Below are 23,974 nucleotides of genomic sequence, written 5' to 3' on the forward strand. Positions count from 1 at the left end.
AATGAGAAGGAAAGTAGATTGTGCTAGAACAGGGGTCGGCAAAAGCTGCATGCGGCTCGTTGGGTATTGGGGTGCGGCTCTTTTTAGATTCCTATTCACTATTTTTACAAAAACTTTTGCAAAATACACTATATGTAATATTAATAACATAATATTATTAAATATGAAATTAAATAAAGTCTAAACGATTAAGTTCTTAAATACTATTACGAATTATTTAAATAAGAATTAAAATAATCTAATCTAATAAAATTAACAAATAACTTGCGTGTTAATTAAACATAAATAAAATAAATATGTTAAACAATTAAGTGAATAATATAATATTCATATAGTATCAGACATGAACCAGTGGTTTCCAACTTTGACCCTGTTATTATGTATGAATTAATTTTAATAAATATAATTGCCATAATATTATAAACAAATATGAAAGCGCTAATGATAAAGCGATCAGTTATAAACCAGTGGTTTCCAACATTGACCCTGTTATTTTGTATGAATTAATTAAAAAAAAAATGACTACAAGAATAGGAATTATTAATGAATATGAATGCGCTAGTGATTAAGCGATCATATATAAACCAGGAGTTTCCAACTTTGGCTCTCCTTTATGTATGAATTAATTTTAATAAACAATAATTGCGATAACAATATTAATAAATACGAATATATTAGAAATGTAACTGTGGGAGTAAAATAAAAAAAAAGACAGTAGAACTTCTAAAGAGTTTTATTTCTAATTAAATACCTGGACCTCTTTGAAAAACTATTACAAAGAATTTTGTGATATCAATCTTTTCACGACATGTGATTTCTATTAGCTTGACATTTTTCTGATGTTGGCCGCATTGGTTTTTCTGTTGAAAACTACCAAAGGCAGCACTGTCACTTCCACTGACTTCCGACTCGGTATCTAATAATTTAGATTTAATGGCGTCCGTTGTGATGGACATTCCCGAATGCTCGATGGCTATTATCGTAGTATAATTTTTTTTCCCGGTAATCCAGCAAGCAATAATGAGCCAATCCATTCGTCATTAATTTTGAATTCAGTTCCCGCCAATTTCTGACCAGTTTCCACTTCTTAATTGAGTAACATAAAAATTCATGGAGACACTCTAAGTCTAATTGATATGAGTTTTCTCAACAGACTTATCCTTCTGGTAAATCCCGAATCATCATACAACGATTTCAATATTTGAAGCGTCTAATTACAAAAAGCGACAAGTCCACAATTCAATATTATCGGGAAACAACGTTTTTATGTTTCAAGCTTCAATTATTTATTTTAACGTGAGATTATTTTTTTCGTTGTATTCTATACCGAAATTAGAACCAAATGGCAATTTGTTTCAGCCGATAAACTCTTAAATGTAATAAATATAGTCAACATAAAATTGGCTTTAGCGCTATTTGTATCTCACTTTTTAATTTACTCCGCATAAGGCACATATTTCCGTGGAACTGTCATGAGTTTACCAGATACTACAGCATGGGAGACGCCCTTTCAATATTGAACGTTCCTTTATTGGTTGACTTCAACACGCGCGAAATCAACCAAGCTTTAAATAATATGAAACACGGGCTTGGCGCTTTTTGTAATAAACGGAGACTTAAAATATTTTTTTTCGTAAGGTTATGTCGCGTTTAGGAATTTATAGATCAATACATATTGTGTAAAATTATACAAAGAATACGTGCATATTTCTTTTCGATTTTTAAAAATATGGACTTATCGCTTTTTGGAATTAGACGCCTCATTTATCCCATAGTTCCTTTGTTGTTTTTACTTATTTGATATGTACCTACGTAAATGGAGGGATCTATTGTCAATATCGCGAACTGGAAACGTGTGGATCTTCATCTGAATGCGGCTAAGACCAAATCCATGTGCAGTGCTGCATGCATCGATGCCGACACTCCTCTGCGGGTTTCCGGTCTGCCTTTCGAGCTGGTGTCCAGATTCAAATACTTGGGTGCCACGGTTGGCGATGGTGATATTTGTAGTGAGCTTGGAATCCGCATGGGTGTGGCGGGCTCTGCGTTTAACCAACTTGGAGTCGCGTGGAGGTCAAGGCTGTATTCTGTGAGGACCAAATGTCGTTTATTCAACGCGTGCATGCTACCTGTGCTCCTGTATGGCTTTGAGGCATGGCATCTTACTAAGCTTCAAGAGTCTCGGCTTTTGAGCTTTGAGAATTGATGACTGCGCCGAATCTTAGCGGTACATTGGTACGACCGCGTTACAAGCACCCGAGTTCGTGAACAGACACAACTAACAGCCTTCGGTGATTGAAGTTATCACAAAGAGACGCTTTACGTGGCTGGGACACGTATTCCGGATGGCGCCAAAGAGTGCGGCACTTCGTACGCTTGTGGCACAGCCTCAAGGGTTCCGTCGCCGTGGCCGACCCTCCCTCACCCTGCAGCAATGCTACAAGAGCGACCTACGTGCTGCAGGTCTGACATGGCGGGAGGCGCAAGAGTTGGCGATGGACCGAGGGAAGTGGCGCCAACTTGTGCTTGCCCTATGCCCCAATGTTGGGACGTGGCAGGGTGGAAGAAAAAGAAGATTGTGAATATCAACTTGGCTCTGGTCTTAGCATCTTCTGTAGTTGTAACTTGTGCTTGACCTTCATCTGGCTTGATGCATCCTAGCGCTCATTCCAAGTCTAAGAAGTTTTCTGCCGCAAAGCACCACTCACTGTAGTTTTCGCATAATTTGAGTTTAGTTACGCTCACGACATAAATTGAGTTCGCCATCACCTTTTCTTACAGCACTGATTGAAAATCAATTCTTTATAGTCAATGACTACCTAATAGTAGGTAGGTACCTATGTCAAACGAAACCAGAATAGTATAAACGGAGATACACGAAAATATTGTACACACGTGTAAATCGTCTTCTTAATATGCTAACCGTCTATTTTGTCTGTTTTATGTTAATGTTAAAGAATTTTTTTTATTAATTTACAAATAAGCAATTTTACAAACCAGACGAGTCGGTTATTACATATCCAAAAATATTTGATAGATTTTTTTTACTTTTTTACTGTGAACACAATCAATGATATATTATATTATTTTGAAATGAACTAGGTAGTTTATCATCAGGACAGCCTGCCTAGTAAGGTTCAGAATATTAAAACATTTTTTTCATTGACTTATTTATTAGAATTAGACTTATTTATTGAAATTCTTATTAATAGTTTAATACACTCAGATGATATTTAATATATATATAATGTATATTAATATAATATAGGTATTTATTGAGGAAAATACAGTTACAATGCTCTAACTACATGGTTAAATAATTACAAGATAAAAATAACTTTTTATATACCACGTTTTTAAATTTTCTGGTGAATCATATAAACTTGACAACTGTTCTATGTATTAATAAATACTTTTTTTGCGCTTGATAGAAATACTGAATAACTATAGAATACTGAAATGTCATTTTGACATTTCATATTGATTTCCATAGTAACGTACGTATATAATAATAATCTAGTTGCTAGGACCCCCTTAGCAACCAATAATAATAACTTTTGGTACAAAACAGAATTAACTGAAAATGAATTCAATTCTGCTTAAAAATGGTTACGGTATTAAAAGAATGCATTGTCATAGCGTTCTGATATATTCAAAATTTTTAAAATGTCTAGCTAGTCGGGAAGTTAGTTAACGATCTTCAATCTTCCAATACAAATCTTGGACAAACAAGAATACGAGCTAATAAAAACGTGGTAAATCAAGGAACAGAGAACACACTTGTAGAGAGTAAACTTACATAAGTACGATAATGTACATACGTAAACATAATACAAAAATCTACAAAAAATCAATTAAACAAAATCATTCGTAAGCAAAATACTTTTGTTCTGCTCGTAAATTTACAGTAGATAAGTTATGTTGCCAAAACGTCACGCAAAAAAAAAACAGGTTCATTCATGTCCGCAAAAAAAAGGTTGCTTATTTAGGCAGATATTTCTCTGTTTAAACGTGTTGATCAGGATATTTTATGGTCTGCAGTCAGAGTAATAGACAAGCAGAAGAATAAGACTTATTTTAAAAATAATTATATATAATGTTTTTTTTTATATAAAAGCAAGTAGCTTGACTACTATAAAAAAGTATAATGACCAAGCAGAGAATACAGCTGATTTTAGTCTAGTGAATATTTAGTATGCATGTTTGACTGTTTCTGTAGGAATAGCAGTCGGTTACGTTCAGTCTCATATTAACCGTTAATACGAATATTTCAAATATACACAATAAATCAATCAATCTACTATAAAAGCTGCATTTTCATTCTCATATGGTGCACTTTTGGGAGTACAGGCTATGGCCAAGTCTATTTATATTCAACTTACTTGATAGTGTACATTAATTAAAATGGCCTTTAAGCGCATTTGAAGGCGTTCCTCAAATATGTGTACACAAATTCACTTGCTCCGCTATCAATGAATAAAATAATAAACCTATAATAAAGTACCAATGACACATTTTTTTTTTTAAATATTTGAACGATTTTATGATATTTAAACCTAAAAACTTAACTTTATGAACTTTTTTATGAGTCTTTGAAGTACTCAATACTAAACATTTCTAATCAAATCTCTAAGAACTATTTTAATTTTTTAGAGGTCAAAGATATATAATCAAATTAACACATTTGAAAGACTTTTAAGTACTATGAACAAATTTATGCATCTTTAAGTGACTAAAATAATTACATTTATAACCACATGAATCGCATTTGAATGGGTTTTCGCCACTATGAACCATTTTATGGATTTTTAACCTATAAGATGTCACAGTCTTGAAATCACAAGAATTACATTTGAAGGGCTTTTCGCCACTGTGAAATATTTTATGTTTCTTTAATTGAGCAGACCGATTATTTCTGTAATCACATGAATCACATTTGAAAGGCTTTTCGCCACTGTGAACTATTTTATGTTTCTTTAAATCAGCAGACCAATTACTTCTGTAATCACATGAATCGCATTTGAATGGCTTTTCACCACTATGAACCATTTTATGAGTCCTTAAGTCAGAAGACCTATTACTTCTGTAATCACATGAATCGCATTTGAATGGCTTTTCGCCAATATGAATTATTTTATGTTTCTTTAATTCAGCAGACCGATAACATCTGTAATCACATAAATCACATTTTAAAGGCTTTTCGCCACAATGAATCATTTTATGTTTCTTTAATTCAGCAAACCAATTACTTCTGTAATCACAAGAATCGCATTTGTAGGGCTTTTCGCCACTATGAACTATTTTATGAGTCTTTAAGTCAGAAGACCGTTTACTTCTGTAGTCACATGAATCGCATTTGAATGGCTTTTCATTACTATGAACCATTTTATGAGTCTTTAAGTAAGGGTACTGGTTACATTCGTAATCACAATAATCGCATTTTAAATGCTTTTCGCCACTATGAACCATTTTATGTTTTTTTAACCTATACGATGTCACAGTCTTGAAATCACAAGAATCACATTTGAAAGGCTTTTCGCCACTGTGAACCATTTTATGTTTCTTTAATTCAGCTAACCGATTATTTCTGTAATCACAAGAATCGCATTTGTAACGCTTTTCGCCACTATGAACCATTTTATGTATTTTTAATTCAGCAGACCGATTACTTCTGTAATCACAAGAATCGCATTTGTAAGGTTTTGCGCCACTATGAACCATTTTATGTGTCTTTAAGTGAACGGACCGATTACATCTGTAATCACATGAATCACAAGTGAAAAGCTTTTTACCAGTATGAACTGTTTTATGTTTCTTTATATTACCTGTACTACCAAATTTAGTTTTTTTACAGTTGCTGTCATTAAAAACGGATTTCTTTATTTTACATTTATTTTTATCGTTATCATTTAACGAAACTTCATGCACATTCGTGTGGTTGATAAGAATTATTTCAGATGAGAAAAAATCGAAGCACACATGACAAACAAAATTCTTTTCATAAAATAAAGCTCGTTTTAACACCAGACAAACTTCTTTAGTTGCCTCGACAATTTCATTTTTGATATCATGTTCGCGGATTTCGATTTCATCGTACGGCAGAGCGGACAGAATCTCAACATTTGATTCCGTTTCCTCGTCGTGTTTCAAGGTTAATGGCAGCTCCTAAAAATCGAAATAAACATGAGTGAAAACATTTAAGTCAAATCGTTAACAACGAAAAAAAAAATCGACACAAAAGCAAAACCAATAATCATTCCTCCTCAGTTTAATGTAACAATTTGACATTACCACAGGTGTCGCACATTGATTTTATTGCTTATCTGAATGATCGGATCGAAAATCCTAAATTAACATACATGATACTGATTTCAGTATTTAACAAGGTTAATTTTAATCAACACAGCATTCCACAAGGAGGTAACAAGATAGGTGAAAATTCGATTTGTACTGGATTCCCTTAGTTAATAATAAAAAAGGTACTATCAAACTGTAATCTGAGTATGAAAATCCTGGTTGCGAAACTTTTTCTCTTCAAGAGGAAACTATATGTAAGTAAAATCAAATATAAGATATATATTTAGACGAAAATCTAACATTTAATAAACATTTGAAAATCAAGAGGCGCCAAGCTCAACTCATGTATAGGGAAAACGTTTTACAGAGTCATTGTTTTACGGCAAAAGTACTTCGCATTTGTATTGGTATTGTTTAATTGCATCCATTGACGCTTGTCATAAAACCCTTATTAGTACGGCCTGCAATTATAACCTAATCACCAATTGCACAAAACCTTCGCGGGCGTGCGCACAATAACTGGTCAAAATTTCATCGCAATCGGATAAATGGTATAGGAACGCATACGAATAGAAGAAGAAGATGATTTTTTAATTCAGATTTATTTATTAATTCAACCTTTGCGGGTGTTACCACAACAACTGATGAAGGTTTCATCGTAGTCGGATGAATGGTATAGGAACCCTACGAATAAAAGAAGATATAATGATGAAGAAGAAGAAGATGGTTGTACTAATTCAGAAACCTTCGCGGGTGTTGGCATAACCACTAACGAAAATTTCATCGCAATTGGATGAATGGTACCATACGAATAAAAGAAGACATAATTAAAAAATATGGTTTTTCTAAATTAGAAACCTTTGCGGGTGTGCGTAAAATAACTGACGACAATTTCGTCGCAATCGGATGAATGGTATAGGAACCATACGAATAAAAAAAATAGAATGAAGAAGAAGAGGATGATGATTTTTCTAATTCAGAAACCTACACGGGTGTGCATACAACCACTTACCAAAAATTTCATCGGATGAATAGTATAGGAACGCATAGGGGAAAGACAGAAAGACAGACAGACAGACAGGCATACAGACATTCATTTTTATATATAAGATATAGCCTATACTCTTCGTGCAAGTGCAAACAATAAGTTGACCAAGTTTTATTGCAATCGGATGAACAGTATGGCAGCGCATAAAATACGAACAAACAAATATTGATTTTTATATTATAGATATAGATGACATAAGGACGGATGAATTGACCAGTGATATTATAATCCACACCGCAGATTCCTCTGATGAAGACGATACGGACACAGACAGTGAGTCATATGACAGATATTGACAGTTATCTTCAATAAATTATGTTCTTCCTATTATTTATTTTACTTTAACAGCATATTATGTGTAATTACTTATAGTTGAAAATGTCAGAGAATGTTTTGAAGTTTGCTGGAACAATGAATCCTAACATCAAATCTCAAACTATTCCGGTTTTTACTACGCATGCGCATTGTGCCAGTTTTGACCTGTCAAACCGTTTTAAAAGTTAGCTGGAACGCCTAAATTTATGTTGTAAAGAAGCATGGTAGGTAGAGAGGTAGTAGAGGCTTACAACATTAATTTGGTACAAATAGTTTTGAAAATAGAATCAGTCTAATCTCACTCCATTTCATGTTTGCAAATTCCAACCTTCTATATAAGACATTACCTACACATTATTTATCTACTTACAATTGGCCTGTAATCTGAATACGAACAGCTAGGTTGAGGGTCTTCATCATATAATGGTTCTGAAACATCCTCAATATTCTCACGCTTGATGACGGCTCTTTGATCATCTATCTCAGATTTCATATTAGAGAGGTCCGCCATAAAGTCCTGAAAGAAGCATTATTACACTTTGTAAACATAGTAAAACCAGTTTCAGTTCACATTATCCCATATCATTAGTCCATATTATCACCGGTTTTTGTGTGAATGACTAGTCTGACTTTGACATCACTGATGAATAACAGGAATGTATATTATTTATAAATAACACTGTTAGTTAATATATTTGATTTAAGAATTCTTCATAATTCAATTTGAAACGAGAAAGGGCGAATCAATATGTCAAGCAATCTGGGATCTGATTTTGACAGCTGAAAAGTGGACAACTCGTTGTTTTGTGCAAAAAGTTATGCTAAGGCTTTATTAATCTAAATATGGCAGTGGATGACGACATGATCGTAGGGACAGCGTTAAAATTATAACATTATATTTTATTGCGTAAATACCTGATCAACTGGCCTGTATTCCGAATATGAGCATCCGGGTTGTAGATCATCATAATTTATTCGATGTATTGGGTCTTTAACAAATTCGTTTTTGAAATCAACTTCTCGGGAACCAATCTCAGATTTTATAACAGGAAGGTTCGCTTGAGGGTTCTAAAACAAAAAAAAAGCATAATTTATAATACGTACGATATGTAATTATAATTTTATATATTACTAGCTGAAGTACCCGGCTTCGCACAGGGTCGCTTCGTGGTTATATTTATCTTAGATATTTAAAAAAATAATAAGAGGTACTTAATTTTTTTTTAATATTAAAATATCTGTGTAATACAATATGGCAATATGAAAATAATTCTAATAGGAGTATAGGTCAAACAAAAGAACACTAAATTAAAATCGAATCCAAAATATGCAAACGTTATTAATACTTTGGACGCTGAATACGCACATGCGCGTAATGACCAGGCGGCCGATCGATGTAATTAACGTGCATTTTAAAGGTGCTAATTAAAAAGTCATTATCTACTCAGCAGCGAATGCGTTAATAGTATTAATATTTAGTACAAAATTCAAAATTGGATGGAACAAACAAACAACAAACTTAATATTTTATATATTACTAATTTAGAAACCTTCGCTGGTGTGCGCACAACAACTGACAAAAGTTTCATAGCAATCGGATGAATGGTATAGGAACGCACAGGACAGACAGACAGACATTCATTTTCATATAATATAAGATATAGCATATAATCTACGCGCAAGTGCAAGCAATAAGTTCACAAAGTTTTATCGCAATCGGATGAACGGTATGGCAGCGCATAAAATACGGACAAACAACAAACAAACAAATATTGATTTTAATATTATAGATTTAGCACACATATAAAGTGGTATATTTTCATGGCGGTTCAATTATTGTTCCCCGCCCCAACGATGAATTATTTTTCAAAATCAACTTTATTTAATTTACATACTATAACAAACATGACAAATAGTAAAATCAAAGCGTTCACGAAATGACATAAAGTATGTGTCAACAATTTTCAAATAAAAATACAGGAATGTGAGTAAATAATACAATATTAAAATAAAAATAATAAAAGTACACGACGGAAGCACACAGAGTGAACTAGATTGATAAACCCTATCTTAAAAACTCATAAAACAACGGCCAGCTAAATTCACCCTCACATAAGATGAAAATATCAATATACGAAGCGATTTGATTAAAAACGGTTATTGCCCTCTCAGTTGGCATTACTAACTCTATGACGATCGGTCATATAAATGCCGACAAACCCGTTTCACAGAGTGAAAATACGATGTCATAGCTATTATACAATATGTATGTATAATATGTCGGAATGGCATAGATATGATCATAGAGACTAAATCGCTCTTCCTATGTATTTGCTCGATCGTCATATAGTCTATTTGAACCTTAATGGCATGTTAGTTCTGCACCTTGGGAGTAAAACAACGGTTGCCCTCGATTTCTAAGATAATTATCAGAGATACACAAGCCATCACCACCAAGAAATGCAGAGTTTCCATTTACGCCGCGTATAAATCAGAAAAAAATAATCCAATTAAATAAAAACCCTTCTAAAATTTAGGCTACAGTATGTAAGCATACCTAAGAGAAAGTAAGTCGGATAGAGCCATGGATAATATCCATACAGCCGAAGTAAAAGAGTTTCAAGAAATTATTCTTGACCCTCTCCAACAGAAGGCCGTTGTTCAACTGATGCAGGTCCCAAATAATAGACCCATCCTCAAGTCTGCTTCTAACGCATCGGAATGGAGCCAATCAACAATACATAATTGTAGCACATCATATATTTAAATCACTATAATGAAGTGTTGAATACCACTTTGATGATCACCATTGTTTGTTTAGATGGCAACCAGCTGTTGGGCCCATCAGGCCATCAGACCTGGTCGCCACAAAATTCATTGTATTGCATTTTAAATAATTGCGTCATCTAATTGCGAACGTTTTCGATCATTTGCGATTTTTAGTTTGGTTTTTGCATCTTATATAATAATGCGATTATCTGTATTAATGGTACCCAACTCGAGCAAGTCAGCAGCTACGTCTGTCTCGGACAGCAGGTGTCCATAGACGGAAACATGCACGATGAAATTGCTTGAAGAACAAAGCTGGGATGGAGTGCTTTCGGACGTCTGAATAGTATCTTCAAAAGTGACCTACCGTTGTGTCTTAAGCGTAGGGTGTTCGACCAATGTGTGCTACCCGTGCTCACGTATGGCTGCGAGACGTAGACCCTCAACACGAGAGATTCGCACAGCGAGGCATGGAGAGGTGTATGTTGGGCATCACGCGAAAGGACCGTAAGAGAATAGAATAGGTTAGGAAGCAGACAGGAGTACGCGATGTAATAGACGTTGCCAAACAGCTGAAATGGAGATGGACAGGTCATATTGCTCGCCGAAAGGACGACCGCTGGACAAATGCCGTCATACAGTGGTACCCAAGGGGCACAAAACGGCCACAGGATCGCCCTAAAAGCCGCTGGATTGACAAACTGGTAAAGTTCGGCGGAAATACGTGGCAGCGAACGACACAGGATCGAGAGAGTTGGAGGAAGCTTGAGGAGGCCTTTATCCAGCAGTGGCTTGACCCCGGCTGATGATGATATAATAATATTATATATATATAACATATTATATTATATATATAATATTTTTATGGACCCTAAGTAAAAGAGAGATCTAGAAACTTAAAAACACAATGTGATATGGATAGGTGCATGCTAGGCATAAAGCGAAAGGACTAAAAGAGGAATTAGTGGATAAGGAAGCAGACAAAGGTTTGCGATGTAATAGAGTTCATTAAAAGACTCAAATGGAGATGGGCTGGACACATAGCTCGAAGAAGAGTCAATCGTTGGACAAATTTAGTCATCCAGTGGTATCTTATAGGTACAAAAGGTCCGCAAAGTAGACCTAGAGGCCGCTGGATTGATGAAATGATAAAGTTCTGCGGAAGTACGTGGCAGCGCAATTCACAGTACCGAGAGAAGTGGAAGCAGCTTGAAGAGGCCTTCATCCAGCTGTGGATAGTTTCAGGCTGATGATCACCTTTATTGTAATGGCGTTAGAACAGTGTTTCTAGTATCAATGTTCGTTTGAGCGAGCCCGTTCGAACCGAACCATTCGGCAGACCCGACAAGAAGCTTCGAGAATTTATAGCAATATCGCCTTTATTATAATGACGTTAGAACAGATTATGCCATTCGGCAGACCCGACAAAAAAGTGAGTGTCATTTTTTTTTCCAGATGCTTCGTCCATATTAATGTCATTGGTCATTGCTGATCATCAAGGAGCGAAAGTAAACTAGACATGGCAAACCCGACCTTTAAACCTTGTTAAACTTTTTATGTTAATTAATACATTTTGTTTCAAACCAGTGGGGTGATTTTTTTAATCTAAAGATAATTCCGTTATTACTAAGTTTATGTACCTATCTATTTCTTAATAACTATACCTAATGATTCTCCTCAATTTGCCGCCCTACGAAGAACTGCCGCCCCCAAGCGATGATCACTCTGCCTACCCACACGGGACGTCACTGGACGCAGATGACCGCATGGCCTTTTAAAACTTTCATTCTTTTAACCTAACCCAAACCTAACCTAACCTTGGTGTGTGATAATGATGTAACCACATGTATGGACATATCAACTTTAAATTGATAATTACTGCCCATGTTTTCTATACACAGACTGGTTTCGGCAGCTATCTAGGGTACGAACGGATCCAAGGATTTGTTAAGCCGCGTTGACACGGTCCAAGTACGATCCAAGTAGACTTGGATAGGAATACTTAGTATGAAGATGTCTCATCCAAGTGACAGCTTCATACTATTTATTCCTATCTAAGTGCACTCGTATGCGACATCTTCATACTAATTATTCCCATCCAAGCTACTTGGACCGCGTCCTATTCATCCAAGTTAACTTGGATAGGAATAAATATTATGGAGCTGTCACTTGGATAGGAATAAATAGTATGAAGCTGTCACTTGGATGAGACATCTTCATACTAATTATTCCTATCCAAGTCTACTTGGATCGTACTTGGACCGTGTCAACGCGGCTTCACAATAAATTAGTTGTAATTGTTACAATAAGTGCTATGTTTTAACAGCACCTCTCTTGGCTGTGTGAGATAGACAGTTTTGACAGTTCAGACGGCTAACCTTATTGTAATTATTGTTATAATAATTGTTAAAATTTAGATACTTTTGTACCCTAGTTAGCTGCCGTAAAGACCGAAAACAGTCTTATGTATAGAATAGATGCGCTGCACCGAAAAACATCTCGCGATAGACAAAGGTTTTTAATATAATTGTATACATGGGATAAATTGTTTCCGCTAAAAAACATGGTAAATGGTCATGCGGTCATATGCGGCACTATAAACAAATCATAATGACTTAATTTGTGAATATATACCACTACAAACATTAAAAATGTATTGAAAAACTAACCTCAAAAGTGTAACTGGCGTCGTCGATAATTTCTTGCTTTATATAAACGGCTGTAGTCGGGTTTTTGGAATGAACTATCGACACATCTAACCAATGTTGGCCTTCTGCACCAGTTTCCAATTCACGAGGTTCGCGTTTCTCGTCCATTTTGCGTATTTATAGCAGAAATGAGTCAAACGTGTCACCTGTCGATTGCGTGATGAAAATTATTTTAGTCTATGGGTCTGCGTACAGTGCTGCCATCTTTTTATCACGCGGTCCAATCATAAATAATTTATTATAGTATAAACATAAATGTGTTGACACCAGCTGTTTAAAATGTATACGTTTTTTGCAATGACATTAATATGGACGAAGCAACTAGAAAAAAATGACACTTTTTTGCCGGGTCTGTCGAATGGTATAATCTGTTCTAGCGCCATTACAATCAATAAAGGTGATATTGCTATAAATTCCCGATGCTTTTTGTCGGTCTGCCGAATTATGGTTCGGTTCGAACGGGTTCGCTCAAATGAACATTGACAATAGAAATACTGTTCTAACACCTTTACATTAAAGGTGATATTGCTATAAATTCCCGATGCGTGATAAAATCGCATACCTATTGGAAATTGCGTAACGTCTACCTATACATGTGCGAATGTCACTATGCGCGAATTCACTTGCTAGCTACTGTATTGAGTGCGTTGTTCATTAATAATGTCATTGGTTTTTTGTTATAACGAAATAACTGACCTCAATAATTTATAATAGATAGGTATTCATTTCAACGAAAGTCAGCAAAATGTTGCAAGTCATTTAAACATATTATTCAATAGTGCGTTTGTCAATAAAATTAAGCCGATTATAATAATTGATTAATTGACATATTGTGTTTGTAAGTATCTCAATATCTGCAACGCACAGGACCGAGAGAAGTGGAATCAGCTTGGAGAGGCCTTCATCCAGCAGTCGATACATTCAGGCTGATGATGAATAGTAATTGTTTTTGTTGTTTCGTAGAAGTAACAAGTTCATTTTAAATAATTGATCTAAAATTAAAAGTCTATCATCGCTTTTGTGAAAATGAGAATAATAGTTTGCTTGAAAGTTATATCATATTGAGTTATTGATATCGATATTTTTGTATATTATTGTCGTTGATTCTGCAATACCTGCTATGTGCACATTTTGTCAGTTTTGAGTTATTTACATCGTTGGATAGGTTATTTTTTTCTCCATCCATCTATACTACATGCTAAGTGATTGGAATTACCAAAATATTCTAAATAAATAAAAACAAAAGCTGTCATATTATGTCGGTGTTGAATTCAGTGATGGTAATATCTGCTCGTTAGTGTACATAGCAGTAATTAACTTAAGATCACCTTTATGATATTGATCACATGGCAGATATTACTAAATGAAATAACAGTTATGTGCAATTCAAACAAACATTGATATGACTCTCACACATTTTAATGAGTCAAGTTAATACTTTTGTCAGTCACTTGACAGTAATTATCCATTGTTTTATTTGCATGGTAAGAATTATATTATTTCTTCTACTTACTATAATAAAATTATATAAGTGTATTCAAGAATTAAAAGACGTGTTTGAAATTTAGTGGGTAAGGTTGAGATAATTTTTATTATTTACGCTGTTAGGTGTAGAGTTATTGTAACATCAACATGATTGAAAACATATTTTGCCATTATTTAATTTCAATATATTTAAAAACATTAGAGCCGCTATAATCTACATTAAGGTTTTATCCGAATTCAGGAAGTATATTAACAACCACTACCTCAATAGCCAATATTTAAATATTACTTACCTATGTTTACAATAATCAAAAGTGAAACGTTTTATCTGTTCATTGTCATTTTAAATGTTTTTTTGACATGTAATTTTCATAGCATTGTTTTTTAGAGATGTCATATCGAGGAAAAATATTCTTGAATTAGCACTACACAAAAAGTATCAAGAATCTAGGGGATCTTTAGATAATTTTACAGCTTCTGGCTCTGATACGAAGCTCCTTTAGATTTTTAATGAAGCTCCTACATCATCGGATAAGAGCGATGTTGGAGATATTATTTTAACTCCCGTAGATGTTCATAGAAAATTAAATGAATTCACAAATTCAAATGCAGATACCTTTGAATTTCTAAACTATATTACATTGCTACCCCCTGACAACGGACTTACTCATATTTTAAATCGAACATTCCGTTCAGGTGAACAACTTTATATTATAAACATAAAAGATGATGCTTCTAAGGTCGTCAATGAAAAATGTATCCGTGTCTTCAGATATTATATAACAAGTTGATTGTTGGAACCTTCGGTTAAAACTCTTCGAAAAAACACTCTTATATTGCTGCAAAAAATGCTTCAAAAGAGAGTGCAAGTTCTGATAAACTGGTATTGACAATGGATCTCCAAAGTGTTGTCTGCCATGTATTACAAGCAAAAACTCCTAGTTCATAACTTCATCATATATGAATTAAATAATAAAGAAGTGTCATTGTAGGTACGTATGGCATGAAGCAAATGGGGGTGTATCAAGTATGCATTATGGATTACTTAGAAAATTTACCCCTAGCTATAAAGAAGTGATACTTATATCTGATGGATGTAATTACCAGAATTGCAATAAGGTGTTAGCCAGTGTTCTTAGCGATACGGCTAAGAAAAAATCGATAACAATATTAATTTTATCAACATATTATTTTGGATAAAGTTCACACTATGATGGAGGCCGACAGTGTTCATGCGACGCTTTAACATTATTTCAAACCACCAATAAATTCACCATCGGATTACATAGCACGGATGAGATTAGCACGACAGAAGCAACAATATAAGGTGAAAGTACTAAATTTTGATTTTTTTTCACAATATGATCAGTTACAAACAAACCCTACATCACTCTGACCAGGCAAGGGAGCCGGAGACCCTACTGTCGATGATATTCGTCAATTAAAATATTTACCGAATGGTGATATCAACTATTGTTTGAGGTATTCATGTGAATGGCTACCTCTTTTGCAACGGAGAAAATCAGGCAGTAATATTGTCTAAAAATGTATATCGAGGATATACCCATTTTTGCATCCAAATATCGTCACCTTCAAGAGCTGAAAAACGATAGGTATTGAAAAGGATCATCACATTCTATAATTTGAGGTTTACGTCAAATTCTAAGAACTAATTAAAATATCATAGAAAAATATTAAGTATAAAAATAATTTTGATTGTCATGTTAGAATGTTCTTTATTTGATTCATTTTATTTTCTATAAACTTGATTATAAAATACTATGTAGGTATAATATTTTTTCATGGAGGTTTGCATTTTTCTAAAATTGATTATGAAAATTTGTTCACAACAAATACCTATTATGTAATCAAAAAGATGCTGACAATATCTGTCATGTGCTAATAAAGAGTTTACATCTCTACATGAAAATTTTATCGCCTCTTTCAAAATCTGCTACGATTAACTGTCATTTATGAAACAAAATCAATGTGTCTATCAAACCCCGCTATAATACTACTGAAACATTCAAAAACCTTTTTAGTTCAAAAAGTTTTTGTTGATTTTCTCAACATAATGAAAAAATGTTATAGCGGATTTTGAAACTCATCGACACAATTGATGTTTTATTATAAATATCGGAAATCGCACGTTACATTTGGTAAGCAGACTATATCACTATATTATATTAAAAATATGAAGAATCTACCTCTACAAGATTCGTAGAAATCAGCAAAAGTTCAGAGGTATTCCGAAAAAATCTCTTTAAACCGGAAAACGGCACTAACACAAACACGGCGAAAATAATGGCGGTTTGAAAATTTTGTCGTGACAGGACGAATATTATCTTTAAAATCGCCTTAGTGGCTTAAAGTGGTGCGATAGTAAAAACATGAGTTTCTAGTGTTTAATTGATTTAGGTGAAATGAGGAGCACTTGGCGAATTTAGGGGGTTTTACGAAATACGAGAGCATTGTATCAGCTACCTACTATCTAGATTATGATAAGATATCCATAGTCTATGGATCAAAATTATACTTACGTATTTTGTAAACAGCACGACTAGGAACTGTTTTTAAAGTTCGCAAATGTTTTAAAGAGTCTGAATGCATTATTAAAATGACATTTGAAAGTGACAGATGAAGCAGCCATTTTGAATGACGTGTGACATCAGACTATCATCAGACAGTGCCATGCGCTATATGGTGGAAAATCGGTTAAAAAGCTTATAAAGAATTTGGGAATCTCATACATACGGCCCTATGTAACTGAAAGAGTTCATATTATTATCTACTAGTTTGCTAAACATTTGTACAATGGAACACTTCGCAAACGCTTATTTTTTAGGGTGGGTAATTCCTACTAGTAAATGAAATGTTACGCGTGAAAAATGAAAACCGTCAAAGTCGATCAAATATTAAGGTTAAAAAAAAAACAACAACACGGACTTACTTATGAAACTTCCCTTAGACTTTTACTTCCAGAATTTATACACTAATATGTTGAATATTTAACACGTATTTTCAAGCTGTTTTTTTTATGGGGCTTATGAACAATATTTATTAGCGGGGCTAACCGTTCGGTCAATATTGGGAACTGTCGTCAAACTGACAACCTGTCAACCGTTCAGGTAAAAACAATATACCCTATCTCTTTTATGCGCACGGTGTGGGAAAAGATGGTCTTCCGCCCACATCCTAAATCGGGCCCCCTTGGCAGGATCTTTCACGGGCCCCCTACCTATCGCTTATTTTAGTGTCATATGTGACAAATAGAAGCGGTGTTAAAGGTAACGTTAAGGGCTTTCAATGTATTCTTAGCGTTTTTTTTTTTAGTTTTAATACTTATGCTAAAATTATGGAGTTATAGAGTATCAACACAAAACAATCAAAAATTGCATCGTACAAGATCATTTTTTAAAAATGTTTATATCTCCTTCGTGAAATAGCGCCTTGGGCGACTTTTCTAAGACTATTAGAGCAAACTTGTGATGTTCTTACATAGCTGATCAAACCGCCACAACGGGCCCCCACTGAGCCCGGGCTTTTGGGCTAGAGCCATGTCAGCCCTCCCTTTATGGGGGCCGTGATGGGACTTATAACATATTTATTCAGCTTTGCCATGGGGTAGATGTTCATATTTTAGTGATGGAATTGACTACAGATACCAACCAGATCAAGATGGTTGAGTCGTTAAAATTGTACCACAGAAATGCCGACTGAAGTTCAGCATTTTGGGGCCCTGTCACTATCCAAAAATATTAAATAGGTAAATGTTTTTATACTGTGAACACAATATAAATGATACAGTCATTATATTTTGAGATGAACTAAGTAGTTAATCATCAGTGCAGCCTGCCTAGTAAGGGTCAAAATATTAAAACAAATTTTCTAATTCAATTATTTATTAAAATTCGTATTAATAGTTTAATACAGTCAGATAAAAGCATGTATTGAGGAAAATACAGTTACAATGCTATGACTATAACTACATGATCAAAAATAAAGATTGACAATAACATAATAATATAGTTAGCCTAACATAGGATTACCTAATTCTTTAGGTGAATTTAGGTCATACGAGTTGAAAATTAGAACGAATCTCTAAAAATAAGGACAAATGTGTCGCTAGATTTCAAAATCAGCCAAGTCCGTAATAGATAAATAGGAGTAAATCAGCTTTTTATTTTCTCAAGTACACAGTCACAAGGGTGAAAGTTTATATTATTTCGAGTACAGAATATTTAAAATTAATAAGCTCCAAATTCCGATAATGCAGAAATGATAGAAAGTAGCAGTTCTTCAGCAATTAACAAAAAAGTCAAAAATACCTATAGGTGGACTTGGCTGATTTTGAAATCTAGCAACACAAATACAGAATACACTTGAAAACAGCACATGCGTAAACATAATACAAAAACCTACAAATATCGATTTAAAAAAAAACATTCGTGAGCAAAATATCTTCGTTCTGCATGTAATTATAAAGTACATAATAATATGTATCCTAACTAAAAAAAATGATCAAGTCCACTTATCTCCACAAAAAAGGTTACTTCTCTAGGCTTATATGTAGCGCTGTATAAACGTTATAATCAGATCATTTTATCGTCGGAAGTCAGAGTAATTAATATAAGGCAGATGCATAAAGTTTCATTTTAAAACTAAATAAATATAATGTTTTTTTATACAAAAGAAGGTGGTTTGACTACTTTTAAAAACTATAATGATCGAGCAGAAAATACAGCTGATTTTAATTTAGAGAATATTAAATGTTGTGTCCCTGTTTCTGTAAGAAGAGCAGTCAGTTACATTCAGTCTCCTATTATCTTTCAATACGAATATTTCAAATATACACAATAAATGATTTGATGTCTTTTCATTCGACCAAAAAGGCTGCAATTTTCATTCTAATATGGTGGCACTTTTCGGGATACACGTTATGGACCATTCTATGCTTATTCAAGTTACGTGACATTACACTTTCACTTAACTTGAATAAGCATAGAATGGGCCATGTACATTAATTAAAATGGCCTTTAAGCCCATTTGAAGGTGTTTATCAAACATATGAACACAAGACCACTTGCTCCGCTATCAGTGAATAAAATAATCCTTTAATATGGGTATTCACAAACAAGGATTATACGCTCTCACTGCGTTTTAAAAGATTTTTGAACGTTTGTATTAATTTTTGAGTTCTATACATTTATAATCTAATCGTTTATATATTTTATATTTTTTTTTACTAGATGTCAAAGCTATATAATCAAAAAGTCGCATTTAAAGGGTTTTTCATCATTATAAGCCTTCTAATGTTCCTTAAGTTAGCGGAATTGCTACATGCGTATTCAAATGATTCGCATTTTGAAGGCTTTTTAACATTATGAATCATTTTATGTGTTTTTAAGGTAGTGGACCGATGACAGCTGTCGTCATACGAATTGCATTTGATAGGCTTTTCGCCAATATGAACAATTTTATGTTTTTTTAACTTACTGGATGTCACAGTTTTGTAATCACACAAATTGCATTTAAAAAGCTTTCCACCAATATGAACAATTTTATGTATTTTTAATTGATCGACTGTGGCACATTTGTACTCACATGACACGCATTTGAACGGCGTTTCGTCACTATGAACCATTTTATGTATCTTTAATTGATCGACTGTGGCACATGTGTACTCACATGACTCGCATGTGAACGGCGTTTCGTCATTATGAACCATTTTATGTATCTTTAATTGATCGACTATGGCACATCTGTACTCACATGACTCGCATTTGAACGGCGTATCGTCACTGTGAACCATTTTATGTATCTTTAATTGATCGACTGTGGCACATTTGTACTCACATGACTCGCATTTGAATGGCGTTTCGTCATTGTGAACCATTTTATGTATCTTTAATTGATCGACTGTGGCACATTTGTACTCACATGACACGCATTTGAACGGCGTTTCGTCACTATGAACCATTTTATGTATCTTTAATTGATCGACTGTGGCACATGTGTACTCACATGACTCGCATGTGAACGGCGTTTCGTCATTATGAACCATTTTATGTATCTTTAATTGATCGACTGTGGCACATGTGTACTCACATGACTCGCATGTGAACGGCGTTTCGTCATTATGAACCGTTTTATGTATCTTTAATTGATCGACGGTGGCACATTTGTACTCACATGACTCGCATTTGAATGGCGTTTCGTCATTGTGAACCATTTTATGTATCTTTAATTGATCGACTGTGGCACATTTGTACTCACATGACACGCATTTGAACGGCGTTTCGTCACTATGAACCATTTTATGTATCTTTAATTGATCGACTGAGGCACATGTGTACTCACATGACTCGCATGTGAACGGCGTTTCGTCATTATGAACCGTTTTATGTATCTTTAATTGATCGACGGTGGCACATGTGTACTCACATGACTCGCATGTGAACGGCGTTTCGTCATTGTGAACCATTTTATGTATCTTTAATTGATCGACTATGGCACATCTGTACTCACATGACTCGCATTTGAACGGCGTATCGTCACTGTGAACCGTTTTATGTATCTTTAATTGATCGACGGTGGCACATTTGTACTCACAACACTCGCATGTGAACGGCGTTTCGTCATTATGAACCATTTTATGTATCTTTAATTGATCGACTGTGGCACATTTGTACTCACAAGACTCGCATGTGAACGGCGTTTCGTCATTATGAACCATTTTATGTATCTTTAATTGATCGACTGTGGCACATTTGTACTCACATGACTCGCATGTGAACGGCGTTTCGTCACTATGAACCATTTTATGTATCTTTAATTGATCGACTGTGGCACATTTGTACTCACATGACTCGCATGTGAACGGCGTTTCGTCACTATGAACCATTTTATGTATCTTTAATTGATCGACTGTGGCACATTTGTACTCACATGACTCGCATTTGAACGGCGTTTTGGCACAATGAACCATTTCATGGAGCTTTAATTGATTAACTATGGCACATTTGTAATCACATGACTCGCAATTGAACGGCTTTTCGCAACTATGAACCATTTTATTTTTTATTAAATTACTGGATAAGGCATCTTTGTATTCAAATGAATTACATGTCAAAGGCTGTCCACCACTATGAACCAATTTATGTTCTCTAAGGATGCCGGACTGATTACATCTGTAATCGCATGAATCGCATTTAAATGGCTTTTCGCCACTATGAACCATTTTATGTATTTTTAACCTACTGGATGTCACAGTTTTAAAATCACAGGAATTGCATTTGAAAGGCTTTTCGCCACTATGAATCAATTTATGTTTTTTTACATTACTGGATAAGGCACTTTTGTATTCAGATGAATTACGTTTGAAAGATTTTTTACCACCATGAAGCCTCTTATGTGCTTTTAGGCTACCGGACTGATTACATCTGTAATCACATGAATCGCATTTGAATGGCTTTTTGCCACTATGAACCATTTTATGTACTTTTAGGTTACCGATCCTATTACATCTGTAATCACATGAATTGCATTTGAATGGCTTTTCACCACTATGAACCATTTTATGTACTTTTAAACTACTAGATGTCACAGTTTTGAAATCACAGGAATCGCACTTAAAGGCTTTTCACCACTATGAACCATTTTATGTACTTTTAGGTAACCGATCCTATTACATCTGTAATCACATGAATTGCATTTGAATGGCTTTTCGCCACTATGAACCATTTTATGTATTTTTAACCTACTGGATGTCACAGTTTTAAAATCACAGGAATTGCATTTGAAAGGCTTTTCGCCACTATGAATCAATTTATGTTTTTTTACATTACTGGATAAGGCACTTTTGTATTCAGATGAATTACGTTTGAAAGATTTTTTACCACCATGAAGCCTCTTATGTGCTTTTAGGCTACCGGACTGATTACATCTGTAATCACATGAATCGCATTTGAATGGCTTTTTGCCACTATGAACCATTTTATGTACTTTTAGGTTACCGATCCTATTACATCTGTAATCACATGAATTGCATTTGAATGGCTTTTCACCACTATGAACCATTTTATGTACTTTTAAACTACTAGATGTCACAGTTTTGAAATCACAGGAATCGCATTTAAAAGGCTTTTCACCACTATGAACTATTTTATGTACTTTTAGGTGACAGAACTGATTACATCTGTAATCACATAAATCGCATTTGAATGGCTTTTCACCACTATGAATCATTTTATGTCTTTTTAACTTGCTAGATGTCACTGTTTCGAAATCACATGAATCGCATTTAAAAGATTTTTCACCACTATGAACCATTTTATGTTCTTTTAGGTGACAGAACTGATTACATCTGTAATCACATAAATCGCATTTGAATGGCTTTTCACCACTATGAATCATTTTATGTCTTTTTAACTTGCTAGATGTCACTGTTTCGAAATCACATGAATCGCATTTAAAAGATTTTTCACCACTATGAACCATTTTATGTTCTTTTAGGTGACAGAACTGATTACATCTGTAATCACATAAATCGCATTTGAATGGCTTTTCACCACTATGAATCTTTTTATGTCTTTTTAACTTGCTAGATGTCACTGTTTCGAAATCACATGAATCGCATTTTAAAGGCTTTTCGCCACTTTTAACCGTCTTAGGTTTTTTTAAGTTACCTGTAAGACTAAATTTTGTAATTTTCTGGTTGCTTACATTGAAAACGGATTTCTTGATTTTACATTTATTTTGATCGTTATCATATAGAGATACGTTATGCACAATCTTGTGGTTCATAAGAATTTTTTCAGATGAGAAAAAAGCAAAGCACGCGCCGCATACAAAATTATTTTCATAAAATGAAACCCGATTTAATGCCAGACAGACGTCTTTAGTTGCAGGCTCAATGTCTTTTTTGATATCATGCTCGTGGATGTCGATTTCATCATACGGCAGAGCGGACTGAATGTCAACCATGTCAGGTTGGGTATACTGAAGTTGATGCAATTTAATTTTCTCGGAGTTTTCTTTGAATCTTTCTACAAATAATCCATTATGTTGAATGCCATTTGATGCGGTTTCCCGTTCGTGTTTCAAGATTAATGGCATCTCCTGAAAATAAAATAAACATGAGTGATTGAAAACATTCAAAAGACCGTTAAAACTGCCAACAATAAAAACTTTCTCAACAAAAGTAAAACCAATAAACATTCTCAATTCAATTGTAAAATCTGACAATATCACAAGTGTCGCTATTTGATTTCATTACGTATCTGAATGATCGGCCCAAAAATCCTAAATAAACATACGTGATACTGATTTCAGTAGGTTTCAATTTTAATTT

General features: G+C 34.3%; 1 long non-coding RNA gene across 1 annotated transcript; it reads right to left on the reverse strand.

Moving 5' to 3' along the window:
• Nucleotides 1-4,526: 4,526 nt before the first annotated feature.
• LOC147077146 (uncharacterized) lies at nt 4,527-13,318 on the reverse strand. The gene is made up of 4 exons (XR_015069775.1): nt 13,099-13,318; nt 8,576-8,728; nt 8,031-8,177; nt 4,527-6,165 (listed from the first exon to the last, which is right to left on the reverse strand). It is a non-coding gene; the product is annotated as an uncharacterized LOC147077146 (long non-coding RNA).
• Nucleotides 13,319-23,974: the final 10,656 nt, after the last annotated feature.

This window comes from Rhyacophila brunnea, unplaced genomic scaffold (assembly GCF_057557595.1).
Source record: "Rhyacophila brunnea isolate RB1 unplaced genomic scaffold, BYU_Rbru_1.0 scaffold_13, whole genome shotgun sequence".
In the NCBI taxonomy this organism is placed as follows: domain Eukaryota; kingdom Metazoa; phylum Arthropoda; class Insecta; order Trichoptera; family Rhyacophilidae; genus Rhyacophila; species Rhyacophila brunnea.